Raw genomic sequence first — 18,781 nt, 5'->3', positions numbered from 1 at the left:
CTGAGGGAGCTGGGTATGGGACTCAGGGTGAGGGAGCCGGGTACAGGACCCAGACTGAGAGACCCGGATACAGGACTCATGGTGAGGGAGCCGGGTACAGGACTCAGGGTGAGGGAGCTGGGTACAGGACCCAGACTGAGAGACCCGGATACAAGTCTCAGGGTGAGGGAGCAGGGTACAGGACTTAGGGTGAGGGAGCCGGATACAGGACTCAGGATGAGAGACCCGGATACAGGACTCATGGTGAGGGAGCTGGGTACAGGACTCAGGGTGAGGGAGCCGGGTACAGGACCCAGACTGAGGGAGCTGGGTACAGGACTCAGGGTGAGGGAGCCGGGTACAGGACCCAGACTGAGAGACCCGGATTCAGGACTCATGGTGAGGGAGCTGGGTACAGGACTCAGGGTGAGGGAGCGGGTACAGGACTCAGGATGAGAGACCCGGATACAGGACCCAGACTGAGGGAGCCGGGTACAGGGCCCAGGGTGAGGGAGACGTGTACAGGGCCCAGACTGAGGGAGCCAGGTACAGGACTCAGGGTGAGGGAGCCGAGTACAGGACTCGGGGTGGGGGAGCTGGGTACAGGGCCCAGACTGAGGGAGCCGGGTACAGGACTCAGGGTGAGGGAGCCGAGTACAGGACTCGGGGTGGGGGAGCTGGGTACAGGTCCCAGACTGAGGGAGCCGGGTACAGGACTCAGGGTGAGGGAGCTGGGTACAGGGCCCAGACTGAGGGAGCTGGGTACAGGCCTCAGGGTGAGGGAGCTGGGTACAGGGCCCAGACTGAGGGAGCCGGGTACAGGACTCAGGGTGAGGAAGCCGGGTACAGGGCCCAGACTGAGGGAGCCGGGTACTGGACTCAGGGTGAGGGAGCCGGGTACAGGACTCAGGGTGAGGGAGCCGGGTACAGGGCCCAGACTGAGGGAGCCGGGTACAGGGCCCAGGGTGAGGGAGCCGCGTACAGGACCCAGACTGAGAGACCCGGATACAGGACTCATGGTGAGGGAGCCGGGTACAGGACTCAGGGTGAGGGAGCTGGGTACAGGACTCAGGATGAGAGACCCGGATACAGGACCCAGACTGAGGGAGCCGGGTACAGGGCCCAGACTGAGAGACCCGGATACAGGACTCAGGGTGAGAGAGCCGGGTACAGGACTCAGGGTGAGGGAGCCGGGTACAGGACTCAGGGTGAGGAAGTCGGGTACAGGGCGCAGACTGAGGGAGCCGGGTACTGGACTCAGGGTGAGGGAGCCGGGTACAGGACTCAGGGTGAGGGAGCCGGGTACAGGGCCCAGACTGAGGGAGCCGGGTACAGGGCCCAGGGTGAGGGAGCCATGTACAGGGCCCAGGGTGAGGGAGCCGGGTACAGGGCCCAGACTGAGGGAGCCAGGTACAGGACTCAGGGTGAGGGAGCCGAGTACAGGACTCGGGGTGGGGGAGCTGGGTACAGGGCCCAGACTGAGGGAGCCGGGTACAGGACCCAGGGTGAGGGAGCCGGGTACAGGGCCCAGACTGAGAGACCCGGATACAGGACTCAGGGTGAGGGAGCCGGGTACAGGACTCAGGGTGAGGGAGCTGGGTACAGGACTCAGGGTGAGGGAGCTGGGTACAGGGCCCAGACTGAGGGAGCCGGGTACAGGACTCAGGGTGAGGGAGCCGGGCACAGGGCCCAGACTGAGGGAGCTGGGTACAGGGCCCAGAATGAGAGACCCGGATACAGGACTCAGGGTGAGAGAGCCGGGTACAGGACTCAGGGTGAGGGAGCCGGGTACAGGACTCAGGGTGAGGGAGCCGGGTACAGGAGTCAGGCTGAGGGAGCCGGGTACAGGGCCCAGACTGAGAGACCCGGATACAGGACTCAGGGTGAGAGAGCCGGGTACAGGGCCCAGACTGAGGGAGCCGGGTACAGGGCCCAGACTGAGAGACCCAGATACAGGACTCAGGGGGAGAGAGCCGGGTACAGGACTCAGGGTGAGGGAGCCGGGTACAGGACTCAGGGTGAGGGAGCCGGGTACAGGGCCCAGACTGAGGGAGCCGGGTACTGGACTCAGGGTGAGGGAGCCGGGTACAGGGCCCAGACTGAGGGAGATGGGTACAGGGCCCAGACTGAGAGACCCGGATACAGGACTCAGGGTGAGAGAGCCGGGTACAGGACTCAGGGTGAGGGAGCCGGGTACAGGACTCAGAGTGAGGAAGCCGGGTACAGGGCCCAGACTGAGGGAGCCGGGTACAGGACTCAGGGTGAGGAAGCCGGGTACAGGGCCCAGACTGAGGGAGCCGGGTACAGGGCCCAGACTGAGGGAGTTGGGTACAGGACTCAGGGTGAGGGAGCCGGGTACAGGGCCCAGACTGAGGGAGCCGGGTACAGGATTCAGGGTGAGGGAGCCGGATACAGGACCCAGAGTGAGGGAGCTGGGTATGGGACTTAGGGTGAGGGAGCCGCGTACAGGACCCAGACTGAGAGACCCGGATACAGGACTCATGGTGAGGGAGCCGGGTACAGGACTCAGGGTGAGGGAGCCGGGTACAGGACTCAGGAGGAGGGAGCCGGGTACAGGACTCAGGGTGAGGGAGCTGGGTACAGGACTCAGGATGAGAGACCCAGATACAGGACCCAGACTGAGGGAGCCGGGTACAGGGCCCAGACTGAGAGACCCGGATACAGGACTCAGGGTGAGAGAGCCGGGTACAGGACTCAGGGTGAGGGAGCCGGGTACAGGACTCAGGGTGAGGGAGCTGGGTACAGGGCCCAGACTGACGGAGCCGGGTACAGGACTCAGGGTGAGGGAGCCGGGTACAGGGCCCAGACTGAGGGAGCCGGGTACAGGACTCAGACTGAGGGAGCCGGGTACAGGACTCAGGATGAGGGAGCCGGATACAGGGCCCAGACTGAGGGAGCCGGGTACTGGACTCAGGGTGAGGGAGCCGGGTACAGGACTCAGGGTGAGGGAGCCGGGTACAGGGCCCAGACTGAGGGAGCCGGGTACAGGGCCCAGGGTGACGGAGCCATGTACAGGGCCCAGACTGAGGGAGTCAGGTACAGGACTCAGGGTGAGGGAGCCGAGTACAGGACTCGGGGTGGGGGAGCTGGGTACAGGGCCCAGACTGAGGGAGCCGGGTACAGGACCCAGGATGAGGGAGCCGGGTACAGGGCCCAGACTGAGGGAGCCGGGTACAGGACTCAGGGTGAGGAAGCCGGGTACAGGGCCCAGACTGAGGGAGCCGGGTACTGGACTCAGGGTGAGGGAGCCGGGTACAGGGCCCAGACTGAGGGAGCCGGGTACAGGGCCCAGACTGAGAGACCCGGATACAGGACTCAGGGTGAGAGAGCCGGGTACAGGACTCAGGGTGAGGGAGCCGGGTACAGGGCCCAGACTGAGGGAGCTGGGTACAGGGCCCAGACTGAGAGACCCGGATACAGGACTCAGGGTGAGAGAGCCGGGTACAGGACTCAGGGTGAGGGAGCCGGGTACAGGACTCAGGGTGAGGAAGCCGGGTACAGGGCCCAGACTGAGGGAGCCAGGTACTGGACTCAGGGTGAGGGAGCCGGGTACAGGGCCCAGACTGAGGGAGCCGGGTACAGGGCCCAGACTGAGGGAGTTGGGTACAGGACTCAGGGTGAGGGAGCCGGGTACAGGACTCAGGATGAGGGAGCCGGGTACACGACCCAGGGTGAGGGAGCCGGGTACAGGACTCAGGGTGAGGGAGCCGGGTACAGGACCCAGGGTGAGGGAGCCAGGTACAGGGCCCACACTGAGGGAGCCGGGTACAGGACCCAGGGTGAGGGAGCCGGGTACAGGACTCAGGGTGAGGGAGCTGGGTACAGGGCCCAGACTGAGGGAGCCGGGTACAGGACTCAGGGTGAGGGAGCCGGGTACAGGGCCGAGACTGAGGGAGCCGTGTACAGGACTCAGGGTGAGGGAGCCGGGTACAGGGCCCAGACTGAGGGAGCCGGGTACAGGACTCAGGGTGAGGGAGCCGGGTACAGGACCCAGACTGAGAGACCCGGATACAAGTCTCAAGGTGAGGGAGCAGGGTACAGGACTTAGGGTGAGGGAGCCGGATACAGGACTCAGGATGAGAGACCCGGATACAGGACTCATGGTGAGGGAGCTGGGTACAGGACTCAGGGTGAGGGAGCCGGGTACAGGACCCAGACTGAGAGACCCGGATTCAGGTCTCATGGTGAGGGAGCTGGGTACAGGACTCATGGTGAGGGAGCTGGGTACAGGACTCAGGGTGAGGGAGCCGGGTACAGGACTCAGGGTGAGGGAGCCGGGTACAGGGCCCAGACTGAGGGAGCCGGTTACAGGGCCCAGGGTGAGGGAGCCGTGTACAGGGCCCAGGGTGAGGGAGCCGGGTACAGGACTCAGGATGAGAGACCCGGATACAGGACTCAGGGTGAGGGAGCCGGGTACAGGACCCAGACTGAGGGAGCCGGGTACAGGGCCCAGACTGAGGGAGCCGGTTACAGGGCCCAGGGTGAGGGAGCCGTGTACAGGGCCCAGGGTGAGGGAGCCGGGTACAGGGTCCAGACTGAGGGAGCCAGGTACAGGACTCAGGGTGAGGGAGCCGAGTACAGGACTCGGGGTGGGGGAGCCGAGTACAGGACTCGGGGTGGGGGAGCTGGGTACAGGGCCCAGACTGAGGGAGCCGGGTACAGGCCTCAGGGTGAGGGAGCCGGGTACAGGACCCAGGGTGAGGGAGCCGGGTACAGGGCCCAGACTGAGGAAGCCGGGTACAGGGCCCAGACTGAGGGAGCCGGGTACTGGACTCAGGGTGAGGGAGCTGGGTACAGGGCCCAGACTGAGGGAGCTGGGTACAGGCCTCAGGGTGAGGGAGCTGGGTACAGGGCCCAGACTGAGGGAGCCGGGTACAGGACTCAGGGTGAGGAAGCCGGGTACAGGGCCCAGACTGAGGGAGCCGGGTACTGGACTCAGGGTGAGGGAGCCGGGTACAGGACTCAGGGTGAGGGAGCCGGGTACAGGGCCCAGACTGAGGGAGCCGTGTACAGGGCCCAGACTGAGAGACCCGGATACAGGACTCAGGGTGAGAGAGCCGGGTACAGGACTCAGGGTGAGGGAGCCTGGTACAGGACTCAGGGTGAGGGAGCCGGGTACAGGGCCCAGACTGAGGGAGCTGGGTACAGGGCCCAGACTGAGAGACCCGGATACAGGACTCAGGGTGAGGGAGCCGGGTACAGGACTCAGGGTGAGGGAGCCGGGTACAGGACTCAGGGTGAGGAAGTCGGGTACAGGGCCCAGACTGAGGGAGCCGGGTACTGGACTCAGGGTGAGGGAGCCGGGTACAGGACTCAGGGTGAGGGAGCCGGGTACAGGGCCCAGACTGAGGGAGTTGGGTACAGGACTCAGGGTGAGGGAGCCGGGTACAGGACTCAGGATGAGGGAGCCGGGTACACGACCCAGGGTGAGGGAGCCGGGTACAGGACTCAGGGTGAGGGAGCCGGGTACAGGACTCAGGGTGAGGGAGCCAGGTACAGGGCCCATACTGAGGGAGCCGGGTACAGGACTCAGGGTGAGGGAGCCGGGTACAGGACTCAGGGTGAGGGAGCTGGGTACAGGGCCCAGACTGAGGGAGCTGGGTACAGGACTCAGGGTGAGGGAGCTGGGGACAGGGCCCAGACTGAGGGAGCCGGGTACAGGACTCAGGGTGAGGGAGCCGGGTACAGGGCCCAGACTGAGTGAGCCGGGTACAGGACTCAGGGTGAGGGAGCCGGATACAGGACCCAGACTGAGGGAGCTGGGTATGGGACTCAGGGTGAGGGAGCCGGGTACAGGACCCAGACTGAGAGACCCGGATACAGGACTCATGGTGAGGGAGCCGGGTACAGGACTCAGGGTGAGGGAGCTGGGTACAGGACCCAGACTGAGAGACCCGGATACAAGTCTCAGGGTGAGGGAGCAGGGTACAGGACTTAGGGTGAGGGAGCCGGATACAGGACTCAGGATGAGAGACCCGGATACAGGACTCATGGTGAGGGAGCTGGGTACAGGACTCAGGGTGAGGGAGCGGGTACAGGACTCAGGATGAGAGACCCGGATACAGGACCCAGACTGAGGGAGCCGGGTACAGGGCCCAGGGTGAGGGAGACGTGTACAGGGCCCAGACTGAGGGAGCCAGGTACAGGACTCAGGGTGAGGGAGCCGAGTACAGGACTCGGGGTGGGGGAGCTGGGTACAGGGCCCAGACTGAGGGAGCCGGTTACAGGACTCAGGGTGAGGGAGCCGAGTACAGGACTCGGGGTGGGGGAGCTGGGTACAGGGCCCAGACTGAGGGAGCCGGGTACAGGACTCAGGGTGAGGGAGCTGGGTACAGGGCCCAGACTGAGGGAGCTGGGTACAGGCCTCAGGGTGAGGGAGCTGGGTACAGGGCCCAGACTGAGGGAGCCGGGTACAGGACTCAGGGTGAGGAAGCCGGGTACAGGGCCCAGACTGAGGGAGCCGGGTACTGGACTCAGGGTGAGGGAGCCGGGTACAGGACTCAGGGTGAGGGAGCCGGGTACAGGGCCCAGACTGAGGGAGCCGGGTACAGGGCCCAGGGTGAGGGAGCCGCGTACAGGACCCAGACTGAGAGACCCGGATACAGGACTCATGGTGAGGGAGCCGGGTACAGGACTCAGGGTGAGGGAGCTGGGTACAGGACTCAGGATGAGAGACCCGGATACAGGACCCAGACTGAGGGAGCCGGGTACAGGGCCCAGACTGAGAGACCCGGATACAGGACTCAGGGTGAGAGAGCCGGGTACAGGACTCAGGGTGAGGGAGCCGGGTACAGGACTCAGGGTGAGGAAGTCGGGTACAGGGCGCAGACTGAGGGAGCCGGGTACTGGACTCAGGGTGAGGGAGCCGGGTACAGGACTCAGGGTGAGGGAGCCGGGTACAGGGCCCAGACTGAGGGAGCCGGGTACAGGGCCCAGGGTGAGGGAGCCATGTACAGGGCCCAGGGTGAGGGAGCCGGGTACAGGGCCCAGACTGAGGGAGCCAGGTACAGGACTCAGGGTGAGGGAGCCGAGTACAGGACTCGGGGTGGGGGAGCTGGGTACAGGGCCCAGACTGAGGGAGCCGGGTACAGGACCCAGGGTGAGGGAGCCGGGTACAGGGCCCAGACTGAGAGACCCGGATACAGGACTCAGGGTGAGGGAGCCGGGTACAGGACTCAGGGTGAGGGAGCTGGGTACAGGACTCAGGGTGAGGGAGCTGGGTACAGGGCCCAGACTGAGGGAGCCGGGTACAGGACTCAGGGTGAGGGAGCCGGGCACAGGGCCCAGACTGAGGGAGCTGGGTACAGGGCCCAGAATGAGAGACCCGGATACAGGACTCAGGGTGAGAGAGCCGGGTACATGACTCAGGGTGAGGGAGCCGGGTACAGGACTCAGGGTGAGGGAGCCGGGTACAGGACTCAGGCTGAGGGAGCCGGGTACAGGGCCCAGACTGAGAGACCCGGATACAGGACTCAGGGTGAGAGAGCCGGGTACAGGGCCCAGACTGAGGGAGCCGGGTACAGGGCCCAGACTGAGAGACCCAGATACAGGACTCAGGGGGAGAGAGCCGGGTACAGGACTCAGGGTGAGGGAGCCGGGTACAGGACTCAGGGTGAGGGAGCCGGGTACAGGGCCCAGACTGAGGGAGCCGGGTACTGGACTCAGGGTGAGGGAGCCGGGTACAGGGCCCAGACTGAGGGAGATGGGTACAGGGCCCAGACTGAGAGACCCGGATACAGGACTCAGGGTGAGAGAGCCGGGTACAGGACTCAGGGTGAGGGAGCCGGGTACAGGACTCAGAGTGAGGAAGCCGGGTACAGGGCCCAGACTGAGGGAGCCGGGTACAGGACTCAGGGTGAGGAAGCCGGGTACAGGGCCCAGACTGAGGGAGCCGGGTACTGGACTCAGGGTGAGGGAGCCGGGTACAGGGCCCAGACTGAGGGAGCCGGGTACAGGGCCCAGACTGAGGGAGTTGGGTACAGGACTCAGGGTGAGGGAGCCGGGTACAGGGCCCAGACTGAGGGAGCCGGGTACAGGATTCAGGGTGAGGGAGCCGGATACAGGACCCAGAGTGAGGGAGCTGGGTATGGGACTTAGGGTGAGGGAGCCGCGTACAGGACCCAGACTGAGAGACCCGGATACAGGACTCATGGTGAGGGAGCCGGGTACAGGACTCAGGGTGAGGGAGCCGGGTACAGGACTCAGGAGGAGGGAGCCGGGTACAGGACTCAGGGTGAGGGAGCTGGGTACAGGACTCAGGATGAGAGACCCAGATACAGGACCCAGACTGAGGGAGCCGGGTACAGGGCCCAGACTGAGAGACCCGGATACAGGACTCAGGGTGAGAGAGCCGGGTACAGGACTCAGGGTGAGGGAGCCGGGTACAGGACTCAGGGTGAGGGAGCTGGGTACAGGGCCCAGACTGAGGGAGCCGGGTACAGGACTCAGGGTGAGGGAGCCGGGTACAGGGCCCAGACTGAGGGAGCCGGGTACAGGACTCAGACTGAGGGAGCCGGGTACAGGACTCAGGATGAGGGAGCCGGATACAGGGCCCAGACTGAGGGAGCCGGGTACTGGACTCAGGGTGAGGGAGCCGGGTACAGGACTCAGGGTGAGGGAGCCGGGTACAGGGCCCAGACTGAGGGAGCCGGGTACAGGGCCCAGGGTGACGGAGCCATGTACAGGGCCCAGAGTGAGGGAGCCGGGTACAGGGCCCAGACTGAGGGAGTCAGGTACAGGACTCAGGGTGAGGGAGCCGAGTACAGGACTCGGGGTGGGGGAGCTGGGTACAGGGCCCAGACTGAGGGAGCCGGGTACAGGACCCAGGATGAGGGAGCCGGGTACAGGGCCCAGACTGAGGGAGCCGGGTACAGGACTCAGGGTGAGGAAGCCGGGTACAGGGCCCAGACTGAGGGAGCCGGGTACTGGACTCAGGGTGAGGGAGCCGGGTACAGGGCCCAGACTGAGGGAGCCGGGTACAGGGCCCAGACTGAGAGACCCGGATACAGGACTCAGGGTGAGAGAGCCGGGTACAGGACTCAGGGTGAGGGAGCCGGGTACAGGACTCAGGGTGAGGGAGCCGGGTACAGGGCCCAGACTGAGGGAGCTGGGTACAGGGCCCAGACTGAGAGACCCGGATACAGGACTCAGGGTGAGAGAGCCGGGTACAGGACTCAGGGTGAGGGAGCCGGGTACAGGACTCAGGGTGAGGAAGCCGGGTACAGGGCCCAGACTGAGGGAGCCAGGTACTGGACTCAGGGTGAGGGAGCCGGGTACAGGGCCCAGACTGAGGGAGCCGGGTACAGGGCCCAGACTGAGGGAGTTGGGTACAGGACTCAGGGTGAGGGAGCCGGGTACAGGACTCAGGATGAGAGAGCCGGGTACACGACCCAGGGTGAGGGAGCCGGGTACAGGACTCAGGGTGAGGGAGCCGGGTACAGGACCCAGGGTGAGGGAGCCAGGTACAGGGCCCACACTGAGGGAGCCGGGTACAGGACCCAGGGTGAGGGAGCCGGGTACAGGACTCAGGGTGAGGGAGCTGGGTACAGGGCCCAGACTGAGGGAGCCGGGTACAGGACTCAGGGTGAGGGAGCCGGGTACAGGGCCCAGACTGAGGGAGCCGTGTACAGGACTCAGGGTGAGGGAGCCGGGTACAGGGCCCAGACTGAGGGAGCCGGGTACAGGACCCAGACTGAGGGAGCCGGGTACAGGACTCAGGATGAGGGAGCCGGATACAGGACCCAGATTGAGGGAGCTGGGTACAGGACTCAGGGTGAGGGAGCCGGGTACAGGACCCAGACTGAGAGACCCGGATACAAGTCTCAAGGTGAGGGAGCAGGGTACAGGACTTAGGGTGAGGGAGCCGGATACAGGACTCAGGATGAGAGACCCGGATACAGGACTCATGGTGAGGGAGCTGGGTACAGGACTCAGGGTGAGGGAGCCGGGTACAGGACCCAGACTGAGAGACCCGGATTCAGGACTCATGGTGAGGGAGCTGGGTACAGGACTCAGGGTGAGGGAGCGGGTACAGGACCCAGACTGAGGGAGCCGGGTACAGGGCCCAGACTGAGGGAGCCAGGTACAGGACTCAGGGTGAGGGAGCCGAGTACAGGACTCGGGGTGGGGGAGCCGAGTACAGGACTCGGGGTGGGGGAGCTGGGTACAGGGCCCAGACTGAGGGAGCCGGGTACAGGCCTCAGGGTGAGGGAGCCGGGTACAGGACCCAGGGTGAGGGAGCCGGGTACAGGGCCCAGACTGAGGAAGCCGGGTACAGGGCCCAGACTGAGGGAGCCGGGTACTGGACTCAGGGTGAGGGAGCTGGGTACAGGGCCCAGACTGAGGGAGCTGGGTACAGGCCTCAGGGTGAGGGAGCTGGGTACAGGGCCCAGACTGAGGGAGCCGGGTACAGGACTCAGGGTGAGGGAGCCGGGTACAGGACTCAGGGTGAGGGAGCCGGGTACAGGGCCCAGACTGAGGGAGCCGTGTACAGGGCCCAGACTGAGAGACCCGGATACAGGACTCAGGGTGAGAGAGCCGGGTACAGGACTCAGGGTGAGGGAGCCTGGTACAGGACTCAGGGTGAGGGAGCCGGGTACAGGGCCCAGACTGAGGGAGCTGGGTACAGGGCCCAGACTGAGAGACCCGGATACAGGACTCAGGGTGAGGGAGCCGGGTACAGGACTCAGGGTGAGGGAGCCGGGTACAGGACTCAGGGTGAGGAAGTCGGGTACAGGGCCCAGACTGAGGGAGCCGGGTACTGGACTCAGGGTGAGGGAGCCGGGTACAGGACTCAGGGTGAGGGAGCCGGGTACAGGGCCCAGACTGAGGGAGTTGGGTACAGGACTCAGGGTGAGGGAGCCGGGTACAGGACTCAGGATGAGGGAGCCGGGTACACGACCCAGGGTGAGGGAGCCGGGTACAGGACTCAGGGTGAGGGAGCCAGGTACAGGGCCCATACTGAGGGAGCCGGGTACAGGACTCAGGGTGAGGGAGCCGGGTACAGGACTCAGGGTGAGGGAGCTGGGTACAGGGCCCAGACTGAGGGAGCTGGGTACAGGACTCAGGGTGAGGGAGCTGGGGACAGGGCCCAGACTGAGGGAGCCGGGTACAGGACTCAGGGTGAGGGAGCCGGGTACAGGGCCCAGACTGAGTGAGCCGGGTACAGGACTCAGGGTGAGGGAGCCGGATACAGGACCCAGACTGAGGGAGCTGGGTATGGGACTCAGGGTGAGGGAGCCGGGTACAGGACCCAGACTGAGAGACCCGGATACAGGACTCATGGTGAGGGAGCCGGGTACAGGACTCAGGGTGAGGGAGCTGGGTACAGGACCCAGACTGAGAGACCCGGATACAAGTCTCAGGGTGAGGGAGCAGGGTACAGGACTTAGGGTGAGGGAGCCAGATACAGGACTCAGGATGAGAGACCCGGATACAGGACTCATGGTGAGGGAGCTGGGTACAGGACTCAGGGTGAGGGAGCCGGGTACAGGACCCAGACTGAGGGAGCTGGGTACAGGACTCAGGGTGAGGAAGCCGGGTACAGGGCCCAGACTGAGGGAGCCGGGTACAGGACCCAGACTGAGAGACCCGGATTCAGGACTCATGGTGAGGGAGCTGGGTACAGGACTCAGGGTGAGGGAGCGGGTACAGGACTCAGGATGAGAGACCCGGATACAGGACCCAGACTGAGGGAGCCGGGTACAGGGCCCAGGGTGAGGGAGACGTGTACAGGGCCCAGGGTGAGGGAGCCGGGTACAGGGCCCAGACTGAGGGAGCCAGGTACAGGACTCAGGGTGAGGGAGCCGAGTACAGGACTCGGGGTGGGGGAGCTGGGTACAGGGCCCAGACTGAGGGAGCCGGGTACAGGACTCAGGGTGAGGGAGCTGGGTACAGGGCCCAGACTGAGGGAGCTGGGTACAGGCCTCAGGGTGAGGGAGCTGGGTACAGGGCCCAGACTGAGGGAGCCGGGTACAGGACTCAGGGTGAGGAAGCCGGGTACAGGGCCCAGACTGAGGGAGCCGGGTACTGGACTCAGGGTGAGGGAGCCGGGTACAGGACTCAGGGTGAGGGAGCCGGGTACAGGGCCCAGACTGAGGGAGCCGGGTACAGGGCCCAGGGTGAGGGAGCCGCGTACAGGACCCAGACTGAGAGACCCGGATACAGGACTCATGGTGAGGGAGCCGGGTACAGGACTCAGGGTGAGGGAGCTGGGTACAGGACTCAGGATGAGAGACCCGGATACAGGACCCAGACTGAGGGAGCCGGGTACAGGGCCCAGACTGAGAGACCCGGATACAGGACTCAGGGTGAGAGAGCCGGGTACAGGACTCAGGGTGAGGGAGCCGGGTACAGGTCTCAGGGTGAGGGAGCCGGGTACAGGACCAGGGTGAGGGAACCAAGTACAGGACTCAGGGTGGGGGAGCTGGGTACAGGGCCCAGACTGAGGGAGCCGGGTACAGGATTCAGGGTGAGGGTGCCGGGTACAGGGCCCAGACTGAGGGAGCCAGGTACAGGACTCAGGGTGAGGGAGCCGAGTACAGGACTCAGGGTGAGGGAGCTGGGTACAGGGCCCAGACTGAGGGAGCTGGGTACAGGCCTCAGGGTGAGGGAGCTGGGTACAGGGCCCAGACTGAGGAAGCCGGGTACAGGACTCAGGGTGAGGGAGCTGGGTACAGGGCCCAGACTGAGGGAGCTGGGTACAGGACTCAGGGTGAGGGAGCCGGGTACAGGACCCAGACTGAGAGACCCGGATACAGGACTCAGGGTGAGGGAGCAGGGTACAGGACTTAGGGTGAGGGAGCCGGGTACAGGACTCAGGAGGAGGGAGCCGGGTACAGGACTCAGGGTGAGGGAGCCGGGTACAGGACTCAGGATGAGAGACCCGGATACAGGACCCAGACTGAGGGAGCCGGGTACAGGGCCCAGACTGAGAGACCCGGAAACAGGACTCATGGTGAGGGAGCCGGGTACAGGACTCAGGGTGAGGGAGCCGGGTACAGGACTCAGGAGGAGGGAGCCGGGTACAGGGCCCAGACTGAGAGACCCGGATACAGGACTCAGGGTGAGGGAGCCGGGTACAGGACCCAGACTGAGAGACCCGGATACAGGACTCAGGGTGAGGGAGCCGGGTACAGGACTCAGGGTGAGGGAGCCGGGTACAGGACTCAGGATGAGAGACCCGGATACAGGACCCAGACTGAGGGAGCCAGGTACAGGGCCCAGACTGAGAGACCCGGATACAGGACTCATGGTGAGGGAGCCGGGTACAGGACTCAGGGTGAGGGAGCTGGGTACAGGACTCAGGAGGAGGGAGCCGGGTACATGACTCAGGGTGAGGGAGCTGGGTACAGGACTCAGGGTGAGGGAGCCGGGTATAGGACTCAGGATGAGAGACCCGGATACAGGACCCAGACTGAGGGAGCCGGGTACAGGGCCCAGACTGAGAGACCCGGATACAGGACTCAGGGTGAGAGAGCCGGGTACAGGACTCAGGGTGAGGGAGCTGGGTACAGGACTCAGGGTGAGGGAGCCGGGTACATGACTCAGGGTGAGGGAGCTGGGTACAGGACTCAGGGTGAGGGAGCTGGGTACAGGGCCCAGACTGAGGGAGCCGGGTACAGGACTCAGGGTGAGGGAGCTGGGTACAGGGCCCAGACTGAGTGAGCCGGGTACAGGACTCAGGGTGAGGGAGCCGGGTACAGGGCCCAGGGTAAGGGAGCTGGGTACAGGACTCAGGGTGAGGAAGCTGGGTACAGGGCCCAGACTGAGGGAGCCGGGTACAGGACTCAGGGTGAGGGAGCCGGGTACAGGGCCCAGGGTGAGGGAGCCGGGTACAGGACTCAGGGTGAGGGAGCTGGGTACAGGGCCCAGACTGAGGGAGCCGGGTACAGGGCCCAGACTGAGGGAGCCGAGTACAGGACTCAGGGTGAGGGAGCCGAGTACAGGACTCAGGGTGGGGGAGCTGGGTACAGGTCCCAGACTGAGGGAGCCGGGTACAGGACTCAGGGTGAGGGAGCCGGGTACAGGGCCCAGACTGAGGGAGCCGGGTACAGGGCCCAGACTGAGGGAGCCGGGTACAGGACTCAGGATGAGGGAGCCGGATACAGGACCCAGACTGAGAGACCCGGATACAGGACTCAGGATGAGGGAGCTGGGTACAGGACTCAGGATGAGGGAGCCGGGTACAGGACTCAGGGTGAGGGAGCCGGGTACAGGACCCAGATTGAGGGAGCCGGGTACAGGGCCCAGACTGAGAGACCCGGATACAGGACTCAGGGTGAGGGAGCCGGGTACAGGACTCAGGGTGAGGGAGCCGGGTACAGGACTCAGGATGAGAGACCCGGATACAGGACCCAGACTGAGGGAGCCAGGTACAGGGCCCAGACTGAGAGACCCGGATACAGGACTCATGGTGAGGGAGCCGGGTACAGGACTCAGGGTGAGAGACCCGGATACAGGACCCAGACTGAGGGAGCCGGGTACAGGGCCCAGACTGAGAGACCCGGATACAGGACTCAGGGTGAGAGAGCCGGGTACAGGACTCAGGGTGAGGGAGCCGGGTACAGGACTCAGGGTGAGGGAGCTGGGTACAGGGCCCAGACTGAGGGAGCCGGGTACAGGACTCAGGGTGAGGGAGCTGGGTACAGGGCCCAGACTGAGTGAGCCGGGTACAGGACTCAGGGTGAGGGAGCCGGGTACAGGGCCCAGGGTAAGGGAGCTGGGTACAGGACTCAGGGTGAGGAAGCTGGGTACAGGGCCCAGACTGAGGGAGCCGGGTACAGGACTCAGGGTGAGGGAGCCGGGTACAGGGCCCAGGGTGAGGGAGCCGGGTACAGGACTCAGGGTGAGGGAGCTGGGTACAGGGCCCAGACTGAGGGAGCCGGGTACAGGGCCCAGACTGAGGGAGCCGAGTACAGGACTCAGGGTGAGGGAGCCGAGTACAGGACTCAGGGTGGGGGAGCTGGGTACAGGTCCCAGACTGAGGGAGCCGGGTACAGGACTCAGGGTGAGGGAGCCGGGTACAGGGCCCAGACTGAGGGAGCCGGGTACAGGGCCCAGACTGAGGGAGCCGGGTACAGGACTCAGGATGAGGGAGCCGGATACAGGACCCAGACTGAGAGACCCGGATACAGGACTCAGGATGAGGGAGCTGGGTACAGGACTCAGGATGAGGGAGCCGGGTACAGGACTCAGGGTGAGGAAGCTGGGTACAGGGCCCAGACTGAGGGAGCCGGGTACAGGACTCAGGGTGAGGGAGCCGGGTACAGGGCCCAGGGTGAGGGAGCCGGGTACAGGACTCAGGGTGAGGGAGCTGGGTACAGGGCCCAGACTGAGGGAGCCGGGTACAGGGCCCAGACTGAGGGAGCCGAGTACAGGACTCAGGGTGAGGGAGCCGAGTACAGGACTCAGGGTGGGGGAGCTGGGTACAGGTCCCAGACTGAGGGAGCCGGGTACAGGACTCAGGGTGAGGGAGCCGGGTACAGGGCCCAGACTGAGGGAGCCGGGTACAGGGCCCAGACTGAGGGAGCCGGGTACAGGACTCAGGATGAGGGAGCCGGATACAGGACCCAGACTGAGAGACCCGGATACAGGACTCAGGATGAGGGAGCTGGGTACAGGACTCAGGATGAGGGAGCCGGGTACAGGACTCAGGGTGAGGGAGCCGGGTACAGGACCCAGATTGAGGGAGCCGGGTACAGGGCCCAGACTGAGAGACCCGGATACAGGACTCAGGGTGAGGGAGCCGGGTGCAGGACTCAGGGTGAGGGAGCTGGGTACAGGACCCAGGGTGAGGGAGCCGGGTACAGGACTCAGGATGAGGGAGCCGGGTACAGGACCCAGACTGAGGGAGCTGGGTACAGGACTCAGGGTGAGGGAGCCGGGTACAGGACCCAGACTGAGAGACCCGGATACAGGACTCATGGTGAGGGAGCCGGGTACAGGACTTAGGGTGAGGGAGCCGGGTACAGGACTCAGGAGGAGGGAGCCGGGAACAGGACTCAGGAGGAGGGAGCCGGGAACAGGACTCAGGGTGAGGGAGCTAGGTACAGGACTCAGGGTGAGGGAGCCGGGTACAGGACTCAGGATGAGAGACCCGGATACAGGACCCAGACTGAGGGAGCCAGGTACAGGGCCGAGACTGAGAGTCCCGGATACAGGACTCAGGGTGAGGGAGCCGGGTACAGGACTCAGGATGAGAGACCCGGATACAGGACCCAGACTGAGGGAGCCAGGTACAGGGCCGAGACTGAGAGTCCCGGATACAGGACTCAGGGTGAGAGAGCCGGGTACAGGACTCAGGGTGAGGGAGCCGGGTACAGGTCTCAGGGTGAGGGAGCCGGGTACAGGACCAGGGTGAGGGAACCAAGTACAGGACTCAGGGTGGGGGAGCTGGGTACAGGGCCCAGACTGAGGGAGCCGGGTACAGGATTCAGGGTGAGGGTGCCGGGTACAGGGCCCAGACTGAGGGAGCCAGGTACAGGACTCAGGGTGAGGGAGCCGAGTACAGGACTCAGGGTGAGGGAGCTGGGTACAGGGCCCAGACTGAGGGAGCTGGGTACAGGCCTCAGGGTGAGGGAGCTGGGTACAGGGCCCAGACTGAGGAAGCCGGGTACAGGACTCAGGGTGAGGGAGCTGGGTACAGGGCCCAGACTGAGGGAGCTGGGTACAGGACTCAGGGTGAGGGAGCCGGGTACAGGACCCAGACTGAGAGACCCGGATACAGGACTCAGGGTGAGGGAGCAGGGTACAGGACTTAGGGTGAGGGAGCCGGGTACAGGACTCAGGAGGAGGGAGCCGGGTACAGGACTCAGGGTGAGGGAGCCGGGTACAGGACTCAGGATGAGAGACCCGGATACAGGACCCAGACTGAGGGAGCCGGGTACAGGGCCCAGACTGAGAGACCCGGAAACAGGACTCATGGTGAGGGAGCCGGGTACAGGACTCAGGGTGAGGGAGCCGGGTACAGGACTCAGGAGGAGGGAGCCGGGTACAGGGCCCAGACTGAGAGACCCGGATACAGGACTCAGGGTGAGGGAGCCGGGTACAGGACCCAGACTGAGAGACCCGGATACAGGACTCAGGGTGAGGGAGCCGGGTACAGGACTCAGGGTGAGGGAGCCGGGTACAGGACTCAGGATGAGAGACCCGGATACAGGACCCAGACTGAGGGAGCCAGGTACAGGGCCCAGACTGAGAGACCCGGATACAGGACTCATGGTGAGGGAGCCGGGTACAGGACTCAGGGTGAGGGAGCTGGGTACAGGACTCAGGAGGAGGGAGCCGGGTACATGACTCAGGGTGAGGGAGCTGGGTACAGGACTCAGGGTGAGGGAGCCGGGTATAGGACTCAGGATGAGAGACCCGGATACAGGACCCAGACTGAGGGAGCCGGGTACAGGGCCCAGACTGAGAGACCCGGATACAGGACTCAGGGTGAGAGAGCCGGGTACAGGACTCAGGGTGAGGGAGCTGGGTACAGGACTCAGGGTGAGGGAGCCGGGTACATGACTCAGGGTGAGGGAGCTGGGTACAGGACTCAGGGTGAGGGAGCTGGGTACAGGGCCCAGACTGAGGGAGCCGGGTACAGGACTCAGGGTGAGGGAGCTGGGTACAGGGCCCAGACTGAGTGAGCCGGGTACAGGACTCAGGGTGAGGGAGCCGGGTACAGGGCCCAGGGTAAGGGAGCTGGGTACAGGACTCAGGGTGAGGAAGCTGGGTACAGGGCCCAGACTGAGGGAGCCGGGTACAGGACTCAGGGTGAGGGAGCCGGGTACAGGGCCCAGGGTGAGGGAGCCGGGTACAGGACTCAGGGTGAGGGAGCTGGGTACAGGGCCCAGACTGAGGGAGCCGGGTACAGGGCCCAGACTGAGGGAGCCGAGTACAGGACTCAGGGTGAGGGAGCCGAGTACAGGACTCAGGGTGGGGGAGCTGGGTACAGGTCCCAGACTGAGGGAGCCGGGTACAGGACTCAGGGTGAGGGAGCCGGGTACAGGGCCCAGACTGAGGGAGCCGGGTACAGGGCCCAGACTGAGGGAGCCGGGTACAGGACTCAGGATGAGGGAGCCGGATACAGGACCCAGACTGAGAGACCCGGATACAGGACTCAGGATGAGGGAGCTGGGTACAGGACTCAGGATGAGGGAGCCGGGTACAGGACTCAGGGTGAGGGAGCCGGGTACAGGACCCAGATTGAGGGAGCCGGGTACAGGGCCCAGACTGAGAGACCCGGATACAGGACTCAGGGTGAGGGAGCCGGGTACAGGACTCAGGGTGAGGGAGCCGGGTACAGGACTCAGGATGAGAGACCCGGATACAGGACCCAGACTGAGGGAGCCAGGTACAGGGCCCAGACTGAGAGACCCGGATACAGGACTCATGGTGAGGGAGCCGGGTACAGGACTCAGGGTGAGAGACCCGGATACAGGACCCAGACTGAGGGAGCCGGGTACAGGGCCCAGACTGAGAGACCCGGATACAGGACTCAGGGTGAGAGAGCCGGGTACAGGACTCAGGGTGAGGGAGCCGGGTACAGGACTCAGGGTGAGGGAGCTGGGTACAGGGCCCAGACTGAGGGAGCCGGGTACAGGACTCAGGGTGAGGGAGCTGGGTACAGGGCCCAGACTGAGTGAGCCGGGTACAGGACTCAGGGTGAGGGAGCCGGGTACAGGGCCCAGGGTAAGGGAGCTGGGTACAGGACTCAGGGTGAGGAAGCTGGGTACAGGGCCCAGACTGAGGGAGCCGGGTACAGGACTCAGGGTGAGGGAGCCGGGTACAGGGC

This window comes from Mobula birostris, chromosome 25, assembly GCF_030028105.1.
Source record: "Mobula birostris isolate sMobBir1 chromosome 25, sMobBir1.hap1, whole genome shotgun sequence".
Taxonomy (NCBI): Eukaryota; Metazoa; Chordata; class Chondrichthyes; order Myliobatiformes; family Myliobatidae; genus Mobula; species Mobula birostris.
The sequence above is the reverse complement of the archived record's forward strand: the minus strand, read 5'-3'. Positions refer to the sequence as shown.